Source organism: Macrotis lagotis, chromosome X (genome assembly GCF_037893015.1).
Source record: "Macrotis lagotis isolate mMagLag1 chromosome X, bilby.v1.9.chrom.fasta, whole genome shotgun sequence".
NCBI lineage: Eukaryota > Metazoa > Chordata > Mammalia > Peramelemorphia > Peramelidae > Macrotis > Macrotis lagotis.
This window is the reverse complement of record NC_133666.1, coordinates 484,517,833-484,544,073: the sequence shown is the minus strand read 5'-3', so window position 1 is coordinate 484,544,073 and position 26,241 is coordinate 484,517,833. Positions and strand designations below refer to the sequence as shown.

The window sequence follows — 26,241 nt, the reverse complement described above, 5'->3', positions numbered from 1 at the left end:
AATAATAAAAATAATCATATTAAAATGTCATGAGTTATAAAAACAACCTATAAAATTATATTTATTTAGAACTGACTAATTTTCAATTATTTCATTAATATAAGGAGAATCTCAGTTGAAAAGAAGCAAAAATGTTTAAATTTTTTACCACAAAATCACTTTGTTTCCTACAGCTTCTATTCTAATTGTTATCAAAATTACTTTTCATAGAGAATGAATATTTATTATAATGTTTGTAAATTTAAGGAACTTAGTGTGGACTTTTCAATTTAAGAATGTTATAGCTTTCCTTGATGAAATGAACTTCATTAAACATTGATTATCAAGGTATATAGATGAGGAGGCACACTTTACTTCTTGGGAGATAGATTCTTCATGCCATACAACCTGAAAAATTTTCAGTCAGCTTTTAGATGAACAATGAATTCCCCACTTTTTAGACCTCAGTTGGAATAGAATCAACACCAGGTGCTTTGCCACTTGAAAAGAACTGAATGACATTCAAAATCTCTTCTTCAATTGGAACTTCAGCTTGGTACTGATTGATTTCAACTTGAGATAAAAAGTCCATATCTTTTGCATTGAGTTGAATCTACATTGAGTTGAGGACACTAGTAAGTGTTCAGTCCATCTCTCTAGGATCATGTCTATTTCTTTGGTTAATCAATTTGGATTCATCATCACTGTGTAGCTGAGATACACTACAAGTCTTTGAACAACAAATAGCCTTCAGAGCATCACAAAAGAATTTTGATTTGTTACTATCTGCATAAAACTGAATTTCTTCTGCCTTCTTACTGAGATGAGACTTGCATTTCTCTAAACTTCAATTGTAATTTACTTTTTTGATAGAATTAAATGCTACCTTCTTAGAAATGGATGGACTATCCTGCTGGTAAACCCTGTGGAGTTTTTCAATTAGCAGTGTCTGTATTTCCCCATCATTTTAATCAAACCAGTCAATGCAAGTGTTCTGATATAGATGAGAAAAATCAATGTTGTACACCAGATCTCTGAAAACTGATCATTCTTTTTCTCTTCCACCATTGCCAATTATGTATTCATTTTGCCTTCCACGTTAGCAACAAACTGTTCCAGCTCAGGGAAATACTCTAATCTCTTGATATTAATTCTATCAGTCATTTTGCCTTGGAGTCACTGCTTTGGTTGCAAGTGAATGTTTGACTTTGGAGAGCATGAATCTGTGATCTGTCCAGCACTCTGTACCACACATTGCCATTACATCCTTTCTGTGTCTCTTTTCCTTATAATCCCAAGGTCTATTAAATGCCAATATTTGCTAAGAGGTGCATCCAGGAAGTTTTATTGCATTTATGTAAACAGAACATAGTGTTTGTGATGAGGTCATGAGGTGCATAAATCTTCAGTAGTAGGTAACCACTTATTTCCAATTCCATTCCTCCCAAGGCTTCCCTACCATTCTGGTATTCTGAGACTACTCTGGCATGAAAGTGACTCAGAATTATAAATTTATTCTCTTTCAGTACATTGATTAAAAGGGTTTCCAGGTCTTCACAAAATTTTTCTTTGACTTTATCAGTGTCATGGTGATAGCATAGACAACAGTGATGGTGCCATGGCATTTTCCTGGAAGTAGTAATCTCATTTTCATTAACCACTTGCTCATTCCATGTGGTAGTTATTCAAGCTTGTTGACTAAAATAGTTTTGATTGCAAAACGAACCCCAACTTTCAGCTGATGTTCTTAGCCATGTTATCAAATACCTTGACTGAGAATGAACATGGAATCAAGGTTAGCTACCAATGGCAAATTTTCTAACTTGAAAAGGCTAAGCCCAAAATAGAGGGAGTGTTGGTGCATGATCTCCTGTTTGCAGTTGATTATGCACTCAGTGCAGCCTCTGATGCTGAGATGCAACAAAGTTTGGATCAATTCTCTGCTTTATTGTGCTAATTTTTGTCTAACAATCAACAATAAGAATACACAGGTGCTCCATCAGCCAGCATCCCACCAACCATGTGTGGAACCATTGATTATAACAAATAGTGAAATTATGAGTACTGTGGACAAGTTCACTTATTTTCATAGTGTCCTTTCTAGGGTGATACACCTTGACAATGAGGTTGACACACACATTGACAGAGCTAGTTCAGTATTTGGGGGACTTTGAAACAAAGTGTGGGAGAGAAGAGGTAATATAACTACCAAACAAAAATTGTATTGAGTCATTGTTTTGAGCTCATTGCTATGTGCCTGTGAAACCTGGATAGCCTACCAGTGCCATTTCAGGAAACTGAATCTTTTACATTTAAACTGTGTTAGAAAGATTTCAAAGATCACATGGTAGAAGAAGATACCAGACACTGAACTCCGTTCTATGGCTAAATTGCCTAGTATTGCAACATTACTTCAGGGAGTCCAACTACTATGTACTGAACACATTGTTAGAATGCCAGAAGTATCCTTGCCACAAATACTATTTTATGGATAGCTCATACAGGGCAAGTGCTCACAAGGAGGTCAGAAGAAGAGATAGCAGGACATCCTGAGGATCTCTCTTAAGAACTTTAGAATTTATTGTACAGCATGGGAGATACTTTCACAGGCCTACCCACATGGGGTGCCCTGCATGGAGTAAGGTGAGGAAAGCAGAATTGAAGCACCTCAAAGAAAATGTGACAATCATACCTTTAGAGTAAGCCCCCCAGGTGTTTAAATGGATTATTTGGGCCTGACCTATAGTAAAGCATTCCAAGTTTATATTGTTCTGATCAACCACATTCGAACACACTGTAATTTGTCTCAAACATAGTGATTTGGCTATATTTTGGCCTTCTTCAAAAACAAAGAACACGAACCAATCAAGGTGCATCAAAGGTAATTGCCAAAAGTCTTGACTTTTTTCCTGCCACTGGAATTCAATGACTCAGAGACTAAGGTGGATAACTTTGTGCAAGTCAGCCTCACTTAAATCCAATTTATATGCAAGTCAAGAAATCACTCATGATGTCATAGATCCTCTTTGAAAATGAAGAACAGACCACAACATATGAAAGGTTAGGGGTAGAAAAATGTATAATTATCTTAGAACCTTAAGATCACCTAGTCTGAGAGCTTTGTAATAAATGAAGAAACTGAGATATAAGGAAGCAAAGTGATTTTCCAGAGTTTATACCAAAAGGACCAAGATAAGCTGTACTTTTAAAGTACTAAATGATAATGCAAAATAATGCATTTTTAAATGAAACCTTCCCTTAGTGACAAAAAACCTCATTTGTATTCATTTTATTATATAGGGTCTTTGTATTCTTTTGCTAAGATGAAATTTAAGAAACTATGTGCTTTAATCAGGAAACATTACAAATTTTTAAAAATTTAAGTTCATTCCATTAATGGTTTTTAAAACAATATATTCCCATATATCTGTCCCATGGAAAGGACACTAAGATGACCGGCAAGAAAATATTTGGAAAAATATAAAGTTTTAAAGAACTATTTTATGCTAATTCAAGATTTGAATGGAAACACAAAAATTAAAATGCCAATGGATTGTTTCTGCATGACAGAGTCAAAACTCCGAAATTATATTTGCTTGTTGTATTTCTGTTCTGTTTCAGTGTATAATTTCAAACGCACTTGTATTAAACATTTTGGAATTTACACTTTGAGAACTTACTACTTCCAATCAATTCCCTACTGATTTAACAAAAATAATAAGACCAATCTGCAAAGACCCAGGTAAGAATGAATGGAACAGGGGCAGCTTGGTGGCATAGTGGATAAAGCACCGGCCTTGGAGTCAGGAGTACCTGGGTTCAAATCTAGTCTCAGACACTTAATAATTACCTAGCTGTGTGGCCTTGGGCAAGCCACTTAACCCCATTTGCCTTGCAAAAAAACCCTAAAAAAGGAATGAATGGAACAAATAACTCCACAATTCTGTAATTCTGTGATTGAACCACTAAAAATAGTTATTCTTATTCTTAATTCCATGCCAGAGACAAACAATATTCAGACATATTGATTCATTCATTTCCCAACTCCGACCAGTTGCCAAGTGATTACTTGAATATTGTAGTTTAAAAAATCCTTTTGGAAACTTGAAATAATTTTTCCAGAAGTGTAATAACTCCTTCAGCTTGTCCACATCCTTCTCTTCCATTCTTAATAATTGAAGCCCAAAAAGATAGCAAGGAAGTTATAAAGTGAACAAATCTAAAGGAATGATGTCATTGTAGAAAAATATAATCTGATTTATGCCATGGTAATCTACTTGCACATCACAGGAACTGGGTATTTTATATAATATGATATAATATATTAACATACTATAATAATAAAATTAATATATGATATGACATGATATGATCTGATATAACATGATATGATCTGATATAATATGATCTGATATAATATGATATAACATTATAATATAATATGATATGATATGATATGATATGATATGATATGATATAATATAATATAATATAATATAATATAATATAATATAATATAATATAATATAATATAATATAATAAATATATATTCATCTTTCATTGTTCATGCTTTAGAGAAAAACATGTCAATAATTTTAAAAAGTGAGAAGCAAAGAAGCATTAAGTATAAAAACAAGATATAATTTCAATTGTAAAATTCACATATTTTGGTTTCTTTTAAAGTTAATTAGACATGTAAAATTTCTGACTGAAAATATCTGTTTTGTCTCTTCCCATATTCTAGCTACATCTTACTCATTAAGTAATATGATGCATGAGTTTTGTTTGTGCTGATTTATGTCCCAGCCAATGCAATAAAAAGAACTCTTGAGTAATCTAGGAAAGTTATAACCCATTTTGATATTTCTTCCCAAAATCATACATTCACAGCCTAAAGAGTAAACATGAAATAGGATTCATATATCTAAAACTGGGAAGGACCAGACAGTTCATATAATAAAATTCTATCATTTTATTATGAAAAATCTGAGGCTTAAGTTTCTCTAAGATTAAATGTCTTGAAGCAGCATTACAGGGCTTTTTTCCCCTTTAAAAATGCATTTTGCTTGAATTCTCAGAGAATAATCAGTAAGAACAGGGAATTTTGGCAGAGGTGACTAGAGAGTAGTGATGGGATACTTGAAGTTTATTGGCATTAGTTATCGAAATCATTTCTTACTACATAAAGATACATTTATCTCAGCTTTGGGTATTTGCTGGACTTGACTTGGGCACCATGAGGGTTGAGGATGATTGGGGAATAACAATGAAACAATAAAGAGGCAGTGGCAGAACCTAGTACTTCCAGCTTCCAGATTTCAGTTAGAATTAGCTGCTCAAACATTGCTCTATTCAAGGGTGAAGTTACTGATTTTCTGGGCAAAAATCTCTGCCACAAGCAGAAGGAAGATAAGAGAGGCATCATTATAGACCTTGATTGTCCTTTAATCCATTTGGGTCTTTTCCAGCATTCAACTTCATCTGGAGCAGGTAGATAGAGTTGTCACAATTGTCCCTATTCCTTATCAGGTAACATTGACAGTGTGGCATTTCACCAGGTTTCCCTTGAGAGTGATCATATATATGCATTTGGCAGAGATGCCCTGAGCACTGATGAATGATTAGCCCTCCATAATATACGGGATCAATTCTGGGTTTTCATATGAGTGAAAGATCACATACCCATGAGAGCCATTTGTCAGAGTTGGTCTTAGTATTGGAATTTTCTGTGCCAAGTAATGCACAGACTCAGATTTATTGATTTCTTTGTTCTATTGGGCAATTATCTTTGATAGTGTCCATTTCATCCCCTCTGTATTTTGCTCTGACACTATGTTGTCCTGAATTGGTTTCAGCAAATCCTCAAATTTGCAGTAATTGCTATTAGAAATAACTAATCCTATTGATGCCTTTTTGTCTCATATCCTGCTCCTTTAAGTTAAATCCACCTTGATATGTAGGTGCCAGGCATTTGATCAGATCTTCTATACTACCTGAAGCTGGCACCAGTACAGCAACCATTTATTGTGCTATGAATGGTCTCTTGAACAATAGAGGAGATGAAATTCCACGTGTAGTACAAGAAGATGATGCAGTTACATACTGATTTTCAGCTCAGTGTCAGTTAAGTGTGATATTCTGCCTCTTCCTTTCAACTTCCAGACTTAACTCAATCATAGCATTGTCTTACTACATATACAGCTGAATCTAGTGACCTTGAAGATAGTGGTACCTAATACATACCTGAGATATATCATGTATGGTAGTCAAAGCAGTGGTTGAAGTCATAATAGACTTCAGTGACAAACTTTGTGACAGAATTTGATCTTAAGTTCTGTGACATTAATTTCAATACTCTTTCTACTATACCATATTCCAAGAAGGATGGAAAATGTCTTTTAGGAAAGGTGACTCTCTTTGCTGTATTTTAATATATGGAAAATAGAAGTTTATGTAAAATGTCTGGCATTTCCATTTTTTTTCCAGTAGGAAAACTTCTATGGCTATCCTTTATACACTTTTATATAAACATACATATATATGCACAGATAAACATATGAATATATGTGAGTATATATGCATATACATATACATAGTTATGTCTTTGATACATAATATTAACCTCTATAGGATTGTGTGCCACTTGATGGTAGGTATTTGATCTTCCTACTGAGCAGTTAACTGATGCAATGGATAGAGTGTCAGGTCTAGATTCAGGAAGATCTAAATTAATATTCTACCCAACTTACTTAATAAATGTATGAACCTGGTAAGTCACTCAACTCCTATTTGCCCATTTCCTTTTCTGTGAAATGGGAATAATAAGAATATGTAACTCCTAGCATTGCCATGAAAATCAAAGAAGATAATAATTGTTAAGTACTTATCACAGTCTGTGGTATATTGCATTATATTACAACCAGAAATACTAGTGCTACTACTACTATGAACTATTACAGTTAATACTAGTTCTATACACTAAATTAAGTACATTGCATAGAGAAGGTAACAATACCTGCTTAACCTAATCATTATTATTTTTATCTAATACTTCCTAGAAAAGACTCCTCTATATTTTTCTTATCATTTCTCCATAAATGTGAGTGCTTGAGTGGAAATATTTTACACATATTGAGTATCTCCTCCAGCATGATCATCTGTACTTCTAGAGGATGACTGATAAAGTAAGGTAGAAGTGATGAGGAAAAAAATTTTTCCATATAGCTAATATTATAATGCCTTGCATACATACATTTACACATATACATCTATATATTTGTTATGATAGTCTTTCTTTCTTCATTTAAAATGGGAGGTATGGATGATCTAATGATAGAGCCTCTTTATAATTTTAATGAACCAAACAGAAAAGAAGGCCAAAAGGAAACAAAGACAATAAGGACAGCACTGAATATTAGATGTTGAATTCATTCATTGCTTAAAAGGAAAAGCAAGTTATAAGTAATACAGATTCATATTTGTATGCAATCTTTTTTCTGTTTTCCTTTTATTTCTGGAAATGTCTTTTTATTTAATGTTTAAAATATTAATAATCAATAGCTATACCAAAGAAACAACTGATTATTCATTGTTTTGATTTATACATTTGCATGTTATATCTTCCTACTAACTACCTAAGGACAAGAACTGCTTTTGTGCATCTTTGTGTCTCAGAGAATGTCATGGTATTATCTATACAAATAGTAATCAATAAAATTTTTTGAATTGAGAGTAGAAGTTTCGAGCATTAAGGTATCTCCATCAAACATATTGCTATAGCACTGACTTCACTAAAGAACTTTTAGAAATATTGTCAATATATTCTATAGAAACTGAATGTTCTTTTTCGGCCTTTTGGAAAGAGTCATTCCCCCCCAATTCCCTTATGAAGAGAAGACATCATTGGCAATCACAAATAATTAGCATCCCACCTGACACAATTCAGATATACAAGCTGTGCAGTTTTTGCCCTTGTCTATGTCAAAAATGTATGTGTGTTTGTGTGTAACTGAGTTAATAGAAATTGTTTTAGTGCTCTAAATCACAAAAAGATATGATTCCTTTTCAAATTCTATTTATATTGTTTAGCTATATGAATTAATTGCTTGACAAACAACAATTAAATCACACTTTCCACTTGCATGGTTAGTACAAAAATACCTGATCCTGATGTCTTACGAACTGAAGAAGATTAAAAAAATCATCACCCTATATTTGTCTAAAATTTGTTGCCAGTTTCATTCCCAAAGACTTCTCCAGTTTGGCACAATCTACCAGCACTTGTAATCTATTGGCATAGCATAGGGGTGGTTTAGGGATAACTAAATTACAAGTGCAGTTGTTCTGTGAATATTTTCTTGTACATTGGAATTTGCCATATAACACTTATTACCGTGTGTCTTTCAATTTTCAAAGTCATTATCAAAGTGCTCGTCTTTCTTAGATGCTTAATCATGATAACTTTTTATGAAATTAAACCATTTTTAATGTGGGAGAATGCAGTCCTTACATTCTACTTTAGTAATTCCATATGTACAAAGAATATTTCTCCCTTTTTTTGTTGAGAACATCTGGATTTTTGGCCATCTTTTTTTAAAATTTATTTATCTTTTATTACAGATATTTGAGTTTCACAATCCACCCCCCAATCTTACTTCTCTCCCGGGCCACAGAAAGCAGTCTGTCAGTCTTTACTTTGTTTCCATGTTGTACATTCATCCAAATTGAGTGTGATGAGAGAGAAATCATAAACTTGAGGAAGAGACAAGAAGTCTAAGAGGTAACAAGATCAGACAATAAGATATCTGTTTTTTTCTAAATTAAAGGGAATAGTCCTTGAACTGTGTTCAAATTCCACGGCTCTTTATCTGGATTCAGATAGCACTCTCCTTTGCAGACAGTCCAAAATTGTTCCCCATTGTTGCACTGATGGAATGAGCGAGTCCATCAAGGTTGAACATCACCCCCATGTTGCTGTTAGGGTATACAGCCTCTGGTTCTGATCATCTCACTCATCATCAGTTCACACAAATCCCTCCAGGCTTCCCTGAAATCCCATCCCTCTTGGTTACTAATAGAACAATAGTGTTCCATGACATACATATACCACAGTTTGCTAAGCCATTCCGCAATTGAAGGACATTTAATTGATTTCCAATTCTTGGCCATCACAAACAGGGCTGCTATAAATATTTTTGTACAAGTGATGTTTTTATCCTTTTTTCATCATCTCTTCAGGGTATAGACCTAGTAGTGGTATTGCTGGGTCAAAGGGTATGCACAATTTTGCTGCCCTTTGGGTGTAGTTCCAAATAGCTCTCCAGAAAGGTTGGATGAGTTCACAGCTCTACCAACAGTGTAATAGTGTCCCAGATTTCCCACAACCCTTCCAACAATGATCTTTATCCTTTCTGGTCATATTGGCCAATCTGAGAGGTGTGAGGTGGTACCTCAGAGAAGCTTTAATTTGCATTTCTCTAATAATTAATGATTTAGAGCAATTTTTCATATGGCTGTGGATTACTTCGATCTCCTCATCTATAAATTGCCTTTGCATATCCTTTGACCATTTGTCAATTGGGAAATGGCTTTTTGTTTTAAAAATATGACTCAGTTCTCTGTATATTTTAGAAATGAGTCCTTTTTGTTAGAATCATTAGTTGTAAAATTGTTTCCCAATTTAGTATGTTTCTTTTGATCTTGGTTACAGTGGTTTTATCTGTGCAAAAGCTTTTTAATTTAATGTAATTGAAATCATCTAGTTGGTTTTTGGTGATGTTCTCCAACTCAAACTTAGTCATAAACTATTCCCCTTTCCACAGATCTGACAGGTAAACTAGACCTTGATCTTCTAATTTGCTCATAGTATTGTTTTCTATGTCTATGTCCTGTAGCCATTTGCATCTTATCTTGGTAAAGGGTGTTAGGTGTTGGTCTAATCTAAGTTTCTTCCATACTAACTTACAATTATCCCAGCAGTTTTTATCAAAGAGGGAGTTTTTATCCCAATAGCTGGAATCTTTGGGTTTATCAAACAGCAGATTACTATAATCGCCTCCTGCTTTTGCACCTATTCTATTCCACTGGTCCATCACTCTATCTCTTAGCCAATATCAAGTAGTTTTGATGACTGATGCTTTATAATATAATTTTAGATCAGGTAAGGCTAAGCCCCCTTCTTTTGTACTTTTTTTTCATTAAGCTCCTGGAAATTCTTGATTTTTTATTTCTCCATATGGATTTACTTACAATTTTTTTCTCACCTGTTAAAGTAATTTTTTGGAATTTTGATTGATATAGCACTAAACAGGTAGTTTAGTTTTGGTAGAATTGTCATTTTAATTATATTAGCTCTACCTATCCATGAGCAGTTGATATCTGCCCACTTATTTAAATCTGATGTAATTTGTGTGAGAAGTGTTTTATAATTGTTTTCAAAAAGTTTCTGAGTCTGTCTTGGCAAGTAGACTCCCAAGTATTTTATATTGTCTGAGATTACTTTGAATGGTATTTCTCCTTCTAGCTCTTCCTGCTGTATCTTGCTAGACATAAATAGAAACATTGAGGATTTATGAGGGTTTATTTTATAACCTGCAACTTTGCTAAAATTCCTAATTGTTTCCAGTAATTTTTGAATGATTTCTTGGAATTCTCTAGGTAGACCATCATGTCAACTGCAAAGAATGAGACTTTTTTATCTTCCTTCCCAATTCTAATTTCTTCCATTTCTTTTTCTTCTCTAATTGATGAAGCTAACATTTCTAATACAATATTGAATAGTAGTGGTGATAATGGGCCCCATTGTTTCACCCCTGATCTTGCAGGGAATGCCTCTAGCCTCTCCCCATTGAATATAATGCTTGTTGATGGTTTCAGATAGATACTGTTGCTAATTATTCTAAGGAACAGTCTATTTATTACTACACTCTCTAGTGTTTTTAGTAGGAATGTCTGCTTCATTTTGTCAAGAGCTTTATCAGCATCTATTGATATGATTGTAGAATTTTGGATAGGTTTGTTGTTGATATAATTGAGTATACTAACAGTTTTCCTAATATTGAACCAAACCTGCATTCATGAGATGTATTATCCTAGTGATAACTTGTTGTAATCATTTTGCTAAGATTTTATTTAAGATTCTCGCACCTATATTCATCAGGGAGATATGTCTATAATTTTCTTTCTCTATTTTAACTGTTCCTGGTTTAGGTAAAAATACCATATTAGTTTCATAGAAAGAGTTATGTAGAGTTCCATGTTTCCCTATTTTTCCAAAGAGTTTATATAGAATTGGAACCAATTGTTCCTCAAATGTTTGGCAGAATTCACTTGTGAGTCCATCAGGTCCTGGAGATTTTTTTCTTGGGGAGTTCAATGATGGCTTGTTGAATTTCTTTTTCTGATATAGGTTTGTTTAGGTATTTAATCTCCTCTTCATTTAACCTGGGTAACTTTTATTTTAGTAAATATTCATCCATTTCACTTAAATTATCAAATGTATTGGCATAGAGTTGGGCAAAATAATTTCGAATTGTTACTTTAATTTCCTCCTCATTGGTGGTGAGTTCACCTTTTTCATTTATGATACTAGCAATTTGATTTTCTTCTTTCATTTTTTTAATCAAATTGACCAGAGGTTTATCAGTTTTATTTTTTTTTCATAATACCAACTTTTGGCTTTAATTATTAATTCAATAGTTGTTTTGCTTTCAATTTTATTAATTTCTCCTTTAATTTTTAGAATTTCTAATTTGGTATTTAATTGGGGATTTTTAATTTGTGCTTTCTCTAATTTGTTTAGTTGCATGTTTAGTTCATTGATTTCTCCAATTTATTCATGTAAGCATTTAAAGCTATAATATATCCCCTGAGAGCTCCTAGGAGTGAATCCCATAAGTTTTGCTATGTTGTTTCACTACTATCATTATCTAGGATAAAATGGTTAATTCTTTCTACAATTTGTTTTTTGGTCCAGTCATTCTTTAAAATGAGGTTATTCAATTTCCATTTGGTTCTGGGTCTATAATTTCTTGACCCAATGCTGCATATGACTTTAATTGCATTGTGATCTGAGAAAGCTGTATTCACTATTTCTGCCTTTCTGTAGTTGATCATTAGGTTTTATGTTCTAGTACATGGTCAATTTTTGTAGAAGTTCCATGTACTGCAGTGAAAAAGGTATATTCCTTTCTATTCCCATTCAATTTCCTCCATAAGTCTACCATATCTAGTTTTTCTAACAATCTATTTAACTCCTGGACTTCTTTCTTGTTTATTTTTATGATTTGATTTATCTAGATCTGAGAGCAGGAAGTTGAGGTCTTCCACTAGTAGAGTTTTGCTGTCTATGTCTTCCTGTAGTTCTTTCAGCTTCTCCTCTAAGAATTTGGATGCTGTCCCATTGGGTACCTATATATTCGGTATTGAAATAGCTTTATTTTCTATGGTACCTTTTAGGAGGTTAAAGTTTCCTTCCTTATCTCTTTTAAAGCTATCTCTTTTTGCTGCTACTTTACCTGAGATAAGGATTACTGCCCCCTGCTTTTTTTACTACAGCTGAAGCAAAATATATTTTGCTCCAACCTTTTAACTTTACTCTATATGTATCTCTCTGCTTCTAATGAGTTTCTTGTAAGCAGCATGTTGTTGGATTCTGGTATTAAATCCACTCTGCTATTCGCTTATGTTTTAAAGAAGAGTTCATCCCATTCACATTTAAAGTTATGATTACTAATTCTTTATTGCCCTCCATGCTTTCTTCCCTCTGTTTATATTTTCCCCCTTCCCCCCTTTATCTGTATTCCCCAGTATTTGGTTTCTGAATACCACCCCCTTCCATGTGTTTGCCCTCCTATATCACCCCTCTCCTTTCTTTCCCCTTTCCCTTTTTCCATTTTCCCTTCCCTTCCTTTTGTTAGTTCCCCTTTTACCCCACTCCCCCTCCCTTTCTCTGTTCCCCCCTCACCTTTTCCCCTTTTAATACTTGAAAGGTTAGATGTTTTATAAGTTAATAGCCAATAAGTTAAAAGCCAATTCTGATGAGAAGATTCAGGTGTTTCTCATCTCCTCCCTTCTTCCCCTCTATTACCATAGGTAGTTTGTACCTCTTAGTGTAATGAGATTTACACCATTCAATCCACTCCCTCCTCCTGTCTCCTTTCTCTCCCCCTTTTTAAGGAGGTAGTTTTTTTTAGATCATTTTATCTGAGTCATTAAAAATTCTGAGTATCTGTCACTTCTGGCTAAGTACATTCTATGTAATAGAGTTGAAATTCTTGAGAGTTATTAGAATCTTTCTCCCAAGTGGGGTCAAAGCCAGTTACATCTCATTGGATAGCAGTCTCATTGATAGGTCATGAATGTCCATCACTTCTGGCTAGGTATATTCTCTCTATTAGAATTACAATTCTCAAGATTTATGAGAATCTTTTTCCCCATTCTGGAATATAGCCAGTTTTTTTTCTTTTACCACCCCCCCCCCCTTTTTAACCTTTTCATGTGTCTCTCGTACCTCCTGTTTGCTGTCCACATTTTCTATTTAGCTCTGGTCTTTTCATCAGGAATTTTTGGAATTCTTCTATTTCATTAAATGTCCATCTTTTTACCTGGAAGAGAGGCCTCAGCTTTGTGGGATAGTGGATTCTTGGCTGCATTCGAATCTCACTGGCTCTGCAAAATATCTTGTTCCAGGCCCTTCAATCCCTTAATCTTGATGCAGCCAGGTCCTGGGTAATCCTTACTATGGCTCCTTGATATCTAAATTGTTTCTTTCTGGCTGCTTACAGGATTTTCTCTTTTATCTGATAGCTCTGGAATTTGGCCACAACATTCCTTGGTGTTTGCATTTTAGGGTCTTTTTATGGAGCAGATCAATGTATTCTTTCAAGAATTGCTTTGCCCTCTGGTTCCATGATATCAGGACAGTTTTTCATCATTAGATACTGTAATATTAAGTCCAGGCTTTTTTTACTTCAATGTTTTCAGGAAGTCCAACGATTTTCAGGTTGCCCCTCCTTGACCTATTTTTGAGGTCAGTGGTTTTGCTGATGAGCTATTTACATTTTCTTCTATTTTTTCTATTTTTTGATTTTGTTTAACTGGCTCTTGCTGTCTCATGGAGTCGTTAGTTTCTGCAGACTCCATTCTTTTTTTTAGAGAGGAGTTTTCTTCATTAACCTTTTGCAACTCCTTTTCCAATGGGTCGATTCAACTTTTGAAAGAGATTTCCATTTGACCAATTGAGGTTTTCAGAGAATTATTTTCTTTTTGCATTTATCCAATTGCATTTTCTAAGGGTTTGTTTTCCTTTTTGCAAGGTATTAATTGTCTCTCCCAAATTTTCCAGTTGATTTTTAAACTCCTTTCTTATTTTTTCAAGGAAGTCTTTCTGTGCTGAAAACCAGATCTTATTCTCCTCAGAGGTTCTAGATCTCTCTGAATTAGTATCTTTCCCTTCCATGAATTGTTCTATGGATCCACCTTTCCGCTGACCCTTCTTCATTTTGCTAAGACCTTGAGTTGGGGAGGGGCTGGTTCACAGGGGCTTGGGATCAATAGAGGCTTTACTCACTGAGTGCAATTTCTCTGGCTGGCCAGTAGGAAGTGCTGGTTGCCTTCTCTGGAGTGTCTGTGACCTTGATTGAGGCCTTCTCCTTTAGCTTGAAGGGAGGGGTTGGAGCTAATGAATCCTTTTGCCTTCAGTCAATGGTGGCTTGAGGTCTTTCCTCTCCCTATTGTCAGCTGGGCTGGTTCTTCTGCTCACACACCTGTGCCTGAGGCAGAAGTAGTCTGCAATTGTTCCGGAAAAGAGGCCTCAGCCACAATGGAGGCTTGGACTCAGAGTTCCTCAGACCAGAGGAGCCCAGGGATGGTGTCTGCCACTCTACTGCACTAGAACTCTCCCCCCACCTCTGGTGGCAAGCTCCAGAGGGTCAGTGTGCCTCTGCTCCCTGGATGAGTCAAGCCCCCCCTGCTATCTAGTCTCACCACTGATCCAGCAGGTCTGGCTCTCAGGCCCTCAGACTCTCAGATTCAATTCAGCCACTAATCTGGCTGATCCAGGACTGACCCACCCTCTGCACCCAGACTCACCTGCCCAAATTCGTCCAATGCTGCTGAGGGACACAAATCCTGAGGTAGATGTTCTTTCTCCTGGCTTTTCTTTCTGGGTTTGTGGGTCATATTTCTGTTAAGAGGTTTGTTTCATATGATAGATGGGGAAAGATCAGGAGACTTTAGAACTGTGCCTTTCTTCTCTCTGCCATCTTGGCCGGAAGTCATTTTCTGGCTTTCTTAAAGGATGAACAAAGCTTTATCTTCCATGTTTCCATCAAGAGGATAACTATGCCAGTAGTTGACATAAGATTTCTTAAATTAAAAATGAAATTAGAGGCAGAGCCAAGATGGCATAGAAAAGTTAGAAGGTTGCTTAAACTTTTCTCAGTTTCCCTCAGAAACAAAATTAAAAACTATAAATGGATACTGGAATAATAGAACCTACAAAAAGATGAAGTGAAACGATTTTTTCTAGTTTAAGATGACTTCGAGAGGCTTCATGAAACTCTGTCCCACTTTTGTAAAAGGGGAGCACAGACCAGTACAGATAGTGTGAGGATAAATCAGTAGAAGGTTCTGAGCCATATGATAGATCAGCAACCACGGCCCGCCAGTTAAGGCTCAGTAGGCTAGTGACAGAGCAGTCCAGTTGTGTTGTGAGGCTTTCAGGATAGAAGGCAACCTGCCAGTCTGGGAACTCACTGGCCTAATATATGTGAATATATTGGAACATACCAGTGCATTATTAATTTTAAATAATGAGTAGATCAACTAGCAAAAGTCACAACAACCTAAAGCCCTAGAACAGAAAGTCAGTGACCAGGTATCTGGTCCCCAGCACAAGAAGCTTAGAAATGTGCCCCCTTTGCCACAGGAGTGGAACTAAACTTTAAAAGTCAAAAAATAGTCTAAAATGAGTAATAACGATAAAAATAACATTAAAAATAAAATATACTGACCATAGAAAGCTGCTATGGCTACAGAGAAGTGCAAACTATAATCTTAGAAGACAATAATGGCAAAATACCTTTTTGTGAAACCTCAAAGGAGAAGATGAATTGGTCTGAAGAGCAAAAAGCCTTCTTAGAAGAAATAAAGAAAGATTTCAAAAATCAATTGAGAGAGAAGAAAAATTGGGAAGAAAAATGAGAGTTGTGTAAAAAGGAGTCAAAACCTTAGAAAAGGAAGGGAAACTATGACTGAAAAACAAAACTTATTCAAGGAAGGGAACAATGCATTAAAAAGGAAAACTGGTTACATGGACAAGGAGGTACAAAAAAACTGAAGAAAAAATTATGTAAAAATTAGCTTTGAATAAGTAGAAGTTATTGACCATTTGAGACATCAAGAATCAGTTAAATTAAAAAAAAGAAGAAAAAGTAATATATCTGATTAAAGCAACAGGAAAAATAATTTAAGAGATTGAAAAGTCATAATTAAAAAATAAAGCCTAGATAGCATATTTCATCTTGTTTTGTTCTGTTTTTGTTTTTTGTTTTGTTTTTTTTTGGGGGTGGGGAGTTGTAAGGCAATGGGATTAAGTGATTTGCCAAGATTATTAAGTGTCTGAGGCCAGATTTTAACTCAGGTCCTCTGGTGCTCTTTCCACTGAATCACCTAGCTGCCCCTACATAGCATCTTTCAAGAAATTATCAAAAAAAACTGTCCTGATAATCTAGAATGAGAGGGGAAAATACCCATCGAAAGAAATGACAAATCAACTCTTGATGTATCCCAAAATGAAAACTTCAAGGAATGTTGTAGTTAAATTCTAGAATTATCAGATCAAGGAGAAAATACAGAAAGCAGTCAGAAAGAAACAACTCAAATACAAGAAATCATAGTCAGCTTTACATAGGATTTAGAAACTTTTATATTAAAGTATCAAATGTCAAAGTATATTATATTCCACAAGGCAAAGGAGAAGAATCAACTATTGCAAAGAAGAATCAACTATTCAGCAGATATAAGCATATTTTTTTCAGGGAAAAGATGGAGATTCAATGAAATAGGGAACTTATCATCTTTCCTGATTAAAAGACCAGGGTTACACAAAAAAATCAATCTTCAAATATAAGACAAAATAGAAGAAGAAAAAAGTAAACAGGCATAAATATTATCTAATAAAGTTAAACTCTCTATTAGGACATATAGAAGAAGGGTATATAGGTCAAGCCAGCGGATATACATTCATTTTGACAGGATAAAATGAAAAAGTAACAGGTAACATACAAAACATATGGAAAAGGATTAAACTGAAAGAAGAAAAAAGAAGGAGGAAGAATAGAGTATGATATAACAACTGAGGAGGTACAAATGACTTATTTCAGTACAAGGAAAGAAGGGAGAAGGTGAGCATTGTTTGAACCTTACTTTCATCAGATTTGGCCAAAAAGGTATAATACCTTTGAAGAAGAGACACAGACACAGAGTACAGGATAAAATTTGGAGTGAAATTTATTATGCTTTAGCTGATGGGGTAAAAAAGCTAGTGTATCAACCCTGATCACAGTCAAAGGAAAAGGAAAAAAAAGAACAGATCTAATTAAGAGAGATAAGGTGGAAAATTATATCTTTTTAAAAGACACCATGAAGCAGTATTAAAACTAAATATTTATGCACCAAATTTAATAGCATCCATATTGTTAGAGGAGAAATTAAACATAGGAGAACTGTAAAATGGGAGGACCTAGAACTCCCACTCTCAGGACTGGATAAATCTAACCAAAAATAAACAGGAAAAAATTAAGGAGGTGTTTAGAATTTTAAACAAGTTAGGCCGATCAAAATGCAATAAAAAGTACATTAAATAAAGGGTCATGGGAAGATAAATTCAAAAATATTTAGAAATTAAATAACTTAATTTTAAATAATGAGTGGATCAAACAGCAAATCATAGAAATAACCAATAATTATATACAAGAAAATGATAACAATGAGGCATCATACCAAAATTTATGGAATGCAGCCAAGGAAGTTTTGAGGGCAAACTTTATATTTATAAATGATTATCTGAATAAAATTGAGGAAAAAGCTCAATGAATTGGATATGCAACTATAAAAGCTAGAAAAAGAACAAATTAAAGATTCCCGATTAAATATCAAATTAGAAATTTTGAAAAGCAAGGGAGAGATTAATAAAATTGAAAGTAAGAAAACCATTGATCTAATAAATAAAACTAAGTTTTATGAAAAATCCAAATAAAATAGATAAACTTTTCGTTAAACTGAATAAAAATAAAGAAAGAAGATAACTAAATTACCAGTATTAAAAATGAAAAGGTTTAACTAAGCAGCATTGAAGAGGAATTTGAAGATATATTTAGGAACTATTTGCAGAACTGTATGCAAAACAGTTGATAACTTGAGTGAAATGGATGAATATTTACAAAAATAATATAAATTGCCCAGATTAACAGAAGAGGAAATAAAATACTTAACTGAACTTTAGAAAAAGAAATTGAAGAAATCATCAATAAACTCCCTATGAAAAAGTCTCCAGGACTAGATGGATTTACAAGTGAATTCTATCAAACATTCAAGGAACAATTAATTCCTATTCTTCATAAACTATTTCATAATAGGAGAAGAAGGAGTTTTGTCAAATTCCTTTTATGATATCAATATGGTGCTGATAGCTTATCCAGGAAAAACCAAAACAGACAGGCAATTATAAAACAATCTCCTTAATGAAAATTGATGCAAAAATCTTAAATAAAAATTTTGCAATAAGATTATAGCAATTATTACTAGGGTAATACATCAAATGGGATTTGTACTAGGTAGGTAGGCATGGCTCAATATTAGGAAAACATCTAACATAATTGAACATATCAATAGAAAAACCAATAGAAATCATATCATTATCTCAATAGATGCTGAAAAAGCCCTTGATAATGTACAACATCCATTTCTATTAAAACCCTAGAAAATATAGGAATAAATGGAGTTTTCCTTTTAATAAGTAGTATCTATCTAAAACCATCAAGACGTATTAGGTATAATGGGTATAAACTCAGAGCATTTCCAATAAGTTAAGGGATGAATTAAGAATTTCCATTATCACCATCACTATAAATATAGTATTAGAAATGTTAACTTTAGCAATAAGAAAATAAAAAAAGAAATTGAAGGAATGAGAAAGCAAAGCTTTTACTCTTTGAAGATGATATGAAGATGATATACAAATATCAAAATTGGACAAATCCTTTATAAAAATTATTTCTGATGTATCTACCTTAATACCATTTCCTCATACCTAAAATGACTAATCCATAAACATGTTTATAAAAAATATACCTGTATAATGCTAACCTGACTGATCACCATTGAGGGGAGGGGTTGGGAATGGAAGGTGGAAATGAATTGTATAACTTAAAAATATCCATGTGCTTTTGGATGAAAAAATTAACTAATTAATTAATTAAAAATTAAAATGGAAAAGTTCAAAAGAAGCAATAGTAAATGATTAAAGCAACGTACTGTTTGACAGACCCACCATTAACTTCTGAGATAAGCACTCAAAATTTGATAAAAATTGTTGCGAAAACTGGAAAATAGTATGGAAAAACTAGGCACAGACCCACATGTCACACTCTATCCAAAAATTAGGACAAAATAGGTATAGGGTTTAGCTATAAAGTGTGACAACATAGATAAATTAATAGACCAAGAAATACTCTCCACTGAATCTCTTGAAAGGGGAGAAATTTATGATCAAGCAAGAAAAGGATTGTAGCATAATTTGCAATATAGGTGATTTTGACTATATTAAAATAAAAAGGTTTCATACTAAAAAAAATTATGCTGTCAAAATTAGAAGGAAATGAAGGAATCTGGGAAGCAATCTTCATAACTGAAAGTTCTGATAAAGGTCTCATTTCTAAAATATATAAAGAATTGCATCAAATTAATAAGGTTAATGTCACTCCCTAATGATCAATGGACAAATGATATGAAAAGATAGTTTCCAAATGAAGAATTAAAACTATATATAATTATATGAAAAACTGCTCCAAATAATTATTCAGTGGAGAAATGCAAATTTAAACAACTATGAGGTATGACCCCACAGTTCATAAAAAGGCCTAAAGGAAAATGATCATTGTTGGAGAAGTTGTGGGAGGATTGGGATATTTATTCTTTGCTGGTGGATTTGTGAACTGATCCAATCATTCTTTTGAGCAATATGGAACTATGCCCAAAGATCAATAAAACTGATCAACCTACTGATGCAGCAATTCTAATTCCAAATCGATATCCAGAAGGAATCATAAAAATTGGAAAATGCCCCACATGTTCCAAAATATTCATAGCAGTTCTTTTTTGAAGTGGCAAAGAATTGTAATTGAAGAGATGTCCATCAATAAGGAAGTGGCTGAGCAAGTTATGTTATATGAATATTATAGAATACTATTGTTTTATAAGAATCCATAAATAGTTTAACTCTAGAGAAGCATGGAATGAGTGACAATATCTAATGCTATAAAAGGGAGCAGAATCAAGAGAATATTCAACACTTTAACAACGTTTTGATTTGATCAACCTTAATGGATGTAGCTCCTCTCAGTAGTTCAGTGAGCTAGGACAAGCTTATTAGATTGAGTTTGGACAAAACCATCCCCATCCAGAGGAAGAAAAAGAAGACAAAACAGCAAATGAAAAACCTTAGAATAGGATGAACCATACATTCACTTTTTATAAAATTATCCCTTCTGTATTTCTTTCCCTTAATCCTAATTCCTCATACTGTAAATGACTAATCTATAAACATGTTTAACACAAATGTGTCTGTGTGATATTAACTTTACTGTATGCCACCGAGGGGAGGGAAGTGGGAAGGGAGTGTGGAATGAAATTTCATAACTTAAAAATATACCTATGCATATGGATGAATGTTTAAAATCTTTCATAATGTGCATCTGAAAATGTAAAACATAAATTAAGAAAACAAAAAGAAAAATTAGATATGATAGACTTCTGAAGAAAATTGAATGTGGATAGAAAAGAACTTGCCATTTTCTGAGTGGCACATGGCACCCACACTAAATTTGACCATGTATAATGGCATAAATACCTCTCAATAAAATGCTGAAACTCAGTAATATTAAATCTATCTTCACATTATGAAGCATAAAAATTACATGTAATAAAGGGCCATGGAAAGATAGACTAAAAATAATTTGAAAACTAAATAACCTGATCCTAAAAATTAGTGGGTCAAATAACAAATTATAAAAGCAATCAATAATAACAACCAATGTAATGACAGTAAAAAAAGACAACATACAAAACTTATGGGATATGGCCAAAGAAGTTCTTAGCAGTTCTCTAAATGTTTACATGAATAAATTAAAGAAAGAGGAGATCAATGAATCAGACATGCAACTAAAAATCTGGAAAAAGAACTAATTAAAATCCCCAATTAAGTATCAGATTAGAAATTACAAAAATCAGAGGAGGCATAAATATTGAATGTAAGACAACTATTAAACTAATAAAGAAAACTAAGAGAAGGTATTATGAAAAAATATAAAATAAAGCCAAATTTCATCAGAATTGAAAATGAAGAGTTAATTTATCACCAAAGAAGAGGATATTAAAGCAAAAATTCAGAGATAGTATGCCCAAGTGTATGCCAATAAATTTACCATCTAAGTGAAATAGATAATTTTTTAAAATTTTTGTGAGTTATTTTATTTTTTCAAATACATCCAAAGATAGTTTTCAACATTCATCCTTTTGTAAGTTTTTGAGTTCCACATTTTTTCTACCTCCCTGTCTTCCCTCAACCAATAAGTAGTCTGATATAGGTTTTACATAATCATATTTAACATATTTCCTTATTGGCCATATTATGAAAAAAGAAATAGAATAAAAGGGGGAAATGAGAATAAATACACCATAAAACAAGTTTTAAAAAGTAAAAATAGTATGTTTATGTGGATGATGTTTTCCTTCACAAGTCTTTTTGAATTGTTCTTGATAGCTGAAATGCTAAGAGCACCTAAGTCCATCATAGTTAATCATCATACAATATTGCTGTTAATCTGAGCAATGTGAAATGGATAAATATTAGAAAAAATAGAAATTATCCAGTTTAGCAGACATAGAAATAAAATAATTCAATAATTCAATATTAGAAGAAAAAAAATGAATGAGTAATCAATGAACTTTCAAAGGAAAAAAAATTCCCAGGGTCAGATAGTTCTATTTACTTATTTATTTAATTTTAGATAATTTATTTATTTGTTTTGCCAACTACATGCAATCATTTTTGCAAAGTTTTGAGTTTTACATTTTTCTTCCTCCCTTCCTTTCCTTATCCCTCTGACAGAAATCAATCTAATAGAGGTTTTACTTTTTTAACCATGCTTAACATAGAACCTAAGAAATCAAGTTTTGAGAGAAGAATTAAATACAAATGGAAGAATAAAAATATTAGTGAGAAAAATGACATAATCCATAATATAACTATTAAAAATTGAAGATAAAACTATTAAAAATTGAAGATAATAAGCTTTGGTCTTCAACTAAACTCCACAGTTCCTTCTCTGTATATGCATATTGTTTTCCATCACAAGTTGTTACAATTATCTTTGATTATTGTACTGCTGAAATGACCAAGTCCATCATGGCTGATAATCATCCCATGTTTTTGTTCATGTGTATAATGTTCTTCTGCTTCTGCACATTTTACTCTTTTCTAACATCCCATCCCTCATGATTTCTTAAAGAACAATAGTGTTCTATCAAATACATATACCACAATTTAGTCATTCCCCAATTGATGGGCATCCCCGCAATTTCCAATTCTTTGCCATTACAAAAAAAGCTGCTAAGAACATTTTTGTACATGTGGGATTTTTACCCTTTTTCATGTTCTTTCCAGGACACAGACCTGTAGTGGTATTGTAGGATCAAAGGATGTACAGTTTTATCGCTCTTTGGGTACAGTTCCAAATTGCTCTCCAGAAAGGTTGGATCAGTTCACAACTCCACCAATAATGCATTAGTGTCCCAGTTTTCCCACATCCCTTCCAACATTGGTCATTTTCCTATGGACTCTAAGGGAGGTCAACCACTAGAGGTTTCTTTAAAAGTAGGGAACTTATTTGACCACAGAATTCTATGAAGACTCTCTGTATTCTGAGGTCAAGAAAGATTAAGATCTGGAGAGAGAGAGAGAGAGAGAGAGAGAGAGAGAGAGAGAGAGAGAGAGAGAGAGAGAGAAAACAAAATAATGAAATCATTGATTATTTGATGTTCTTAAGTAAAAAAATGATTATAGAATGTGTAAAGAATTTTGGATCTTTAATTTCTACTCACCTTTTAAAATATTTTGATTTCAGTGGCCTTTAAACATTTTTTTTCATAGAGAATGATTATTTCAAACATTGAAATATCTTTGAAGTTAGTTTCATAGATATTTTGAGGAAACTGAGACAAAGAAAAATTAAATGATTTTCTGGTCAGTCAAATATTAAAGTAACAGGGCCAACATTCAAATCCAGTTCTTTTGATCCTAATCAGAATTTTTAAAATTTAATGTCTTTCCTTTGTAGTATAATCTTAAAGCTTAAAGGATTTTAGTTTTATACAGTTTAATGAAACCAAAATTCCAAAAGAGAGGTATAAAGTAAGATGTGTTTCTTTAAAAGTCTGAATGATTCAAAAATTATCAACTTCACATGGTTTTGGATTATTACATCTTCTCAATACCTTAAGTCAAGTTACAAGTTTAATCAATATTCTAAAATTTGGATTTTAGAATATGAGCTTGATTTAGAGGACCTAACACTTGGATAGTGTGATTCTTTCTTCTCTGACTTTTGGAGTTTGACTCCTCTCTGATATACTTAAATGATTCCTAGACTTTCTAATCCAATGTGTAAGCAAATAGTTAACTTTGTATCTCTATTGAATAAAAACCTTTTTTTTTCATCTTTAAGAGTCTTGAAACTAGTAAATAAGCCAACTATTATCTTGTATATAGATTGATTTCAGAAGCAGGTATATAACTCATACCTCAATACTTTGTGTGAGTATATTTTAGGCAAGAAAATGCGTTATCCTAAGACATTAATTTTATAAATGATACCATGCATCTTCACAGTGCCAAACAAACCTTACTATTTAGGTTTCACTTTACTATAATGCTTATCAGTAATTGTTACAGTTCTGCAAAATCTATCAATTAAAACTAGTTGGTATAAACCAATTAGAATACCTAGGTAGTAAGAGCTACAGCAAAGACAAGGTGGATTAGCTCATGATTCTACATTTCACAATGGGACAAGGAAATTTCCCTCTTGTCTAATATTAATTATATACAGTTGCAATATTTCAAGGATAAGGTATCAATTTGCTTGAGCATATTGTGGTCTTGAAACTATATTTAAGAAGGAAACTCCAAGTTTTAACATTTGTATGTATATTAGAAATGTGATGTGCCTTTTTAGCAAGTGATGTAAAACTGATTTTAGGCTATTTTCTATATATGGTATAATTATCCATTTATAACATTGCAGGAATTCTTTTGCTTTCCTATAAAAATCTATTTCCTAGATTTAAAAAGTAGAGTTTTCACATAAACTTGAAATTCAGAGAACAATGTTGATTACATTTTCAGAAACTAATTCAGTTTGTGATTTTCTATATAATGGTAAGCAATTACAAATGAATGGTGCATGCATATTTCAGCAAGGCTGTTGCAACAAAGAAAAGAAAAATAAATGAAAACTTTTCTATAAAAGGAAATCTGATTGTAGATCTAGTGTTTCAACCAATTATTTCTCCTGTAGTTATTTCAAATAAAAAAATATGGCATTCCAACTTAAGTTTCAATAAGCATCTGTGCTCGAGAGAACATTAAGCATTTTTCATTATTCTCTTCTTTTATTAGTAGCAATGCAGGGTACGCAATTTTGAAGGTGGTGATGGATTCAGCTAAGCCTAGATGTCACAGATTTCATTTTTTTCATCTTGGCGCCCTAGGTGTACAATAAACAAATCAAAATAAAACAAAACAAATAATAACCATGTATAATAACACTCTAGAGGCAACTAAATGATTATTGGAAAGGATACATAAGAGGTAGAGTTGTCCTCAATTTTAAATTTCATCTACTATAAACACTCACTTTATAAATGAAACAAAGATCTTGGAAGGACAGGTGATCCACGTGGTCAAAAAAATGAGTATGGGACTACAATTTGAACCCCAGTCCTCTAGTTTTAATATAGTACTCTACTCCATTTTGCATCCTTTGAAAAGATTTTTAACAAGCATATAATCATCTTCCTCATTTTTCAGGTGAGAAAATAAAGAAATAAAGGCATAGTGCAATAGACTTGCCAAATATTCTAGTAGCAGCAGCAATAAATTTCAGATTTTAACTCTGATTCTTTAATTCAATATTCTATCCATTGGTCCTCAGAATTGCAAATGAATTTTTTATGGAGCCTTTTGGTGTTTGCTATTAGTGAAGAAGTAGCAAGCATGATGTGTTCTTTTTTTTTTTTTGGTCATTTAAAACAAATCTACCAAAGGGAATTTTTTTCCTCGCTATGACCTGTTGTATTTCCTTTGCTGAATACTCCTTCCCTCTGTCTTGTAGCACTGGAAAGAATTCACTCACAAATGTTCTAGAGTTATATTTCATTTATTTTTAAGCAGAAAAAGAGCATCAGGAAACATTTTCTAAAAGGAAGGTTTCTGAATTGAAAAATGTAAGAAATCCTTCATTAACAGTATTACCACCCCAATGAGTCTTTTCACTTCATACTGGGTTTTTGCGCCAAACTTTTTTCAATTGATCTTCCAGCCTCTACACTCTCTAAGAAGTATTTACTCTACAAACTGCTGCTAGGCTAATAACCTTTGAAAATATCTTTCATCCCTTACCAATCCCCTTTTTTAATCTCCTGGATTTATGAGCCCCACAGAACCAAAACATTTTTGTAAATATAGATGTAGAAGCATATACTTTTTATTTAAAATTATTATGGATATTTGTTATTCAGGGAATCAGACGATAAGAATAAAAATAAAAAAGCAGCAACAAAATGGTATTTGCCTTCAAGGAACTCATTTGGGAGAATGGATACCACATGTTAATTTATAAGAGCATTCATAACACAATAAGTAAGAAAGAGTGAGAACTCATAACTAAGACTAGTGGAAAGGTTTCTTAAACAAACATTAA

At 33.1% G+C, this 26,241-nt stretch overlaps 1 protein-coding gene and 1 pseudogene across 1 annotated transcript in view; both read right to left on the bottom strand.

Annotated features, from left to right (window-relative positions):
• DOK6 (docking protein 6) overlaps positions 1–26,241 on the bottom strand; it is a 709,371-nt gene that overhangs the window by 662,879 nt on the left and 20,251 nt on the right. The gene's annotated exons all lie outside the window — the stretch shown is intronic.
• Positions 5,551–6,104, bottom strand: LOC141496809 (deoxyhypusine synthase pseudogene; annotated as a pseudogene).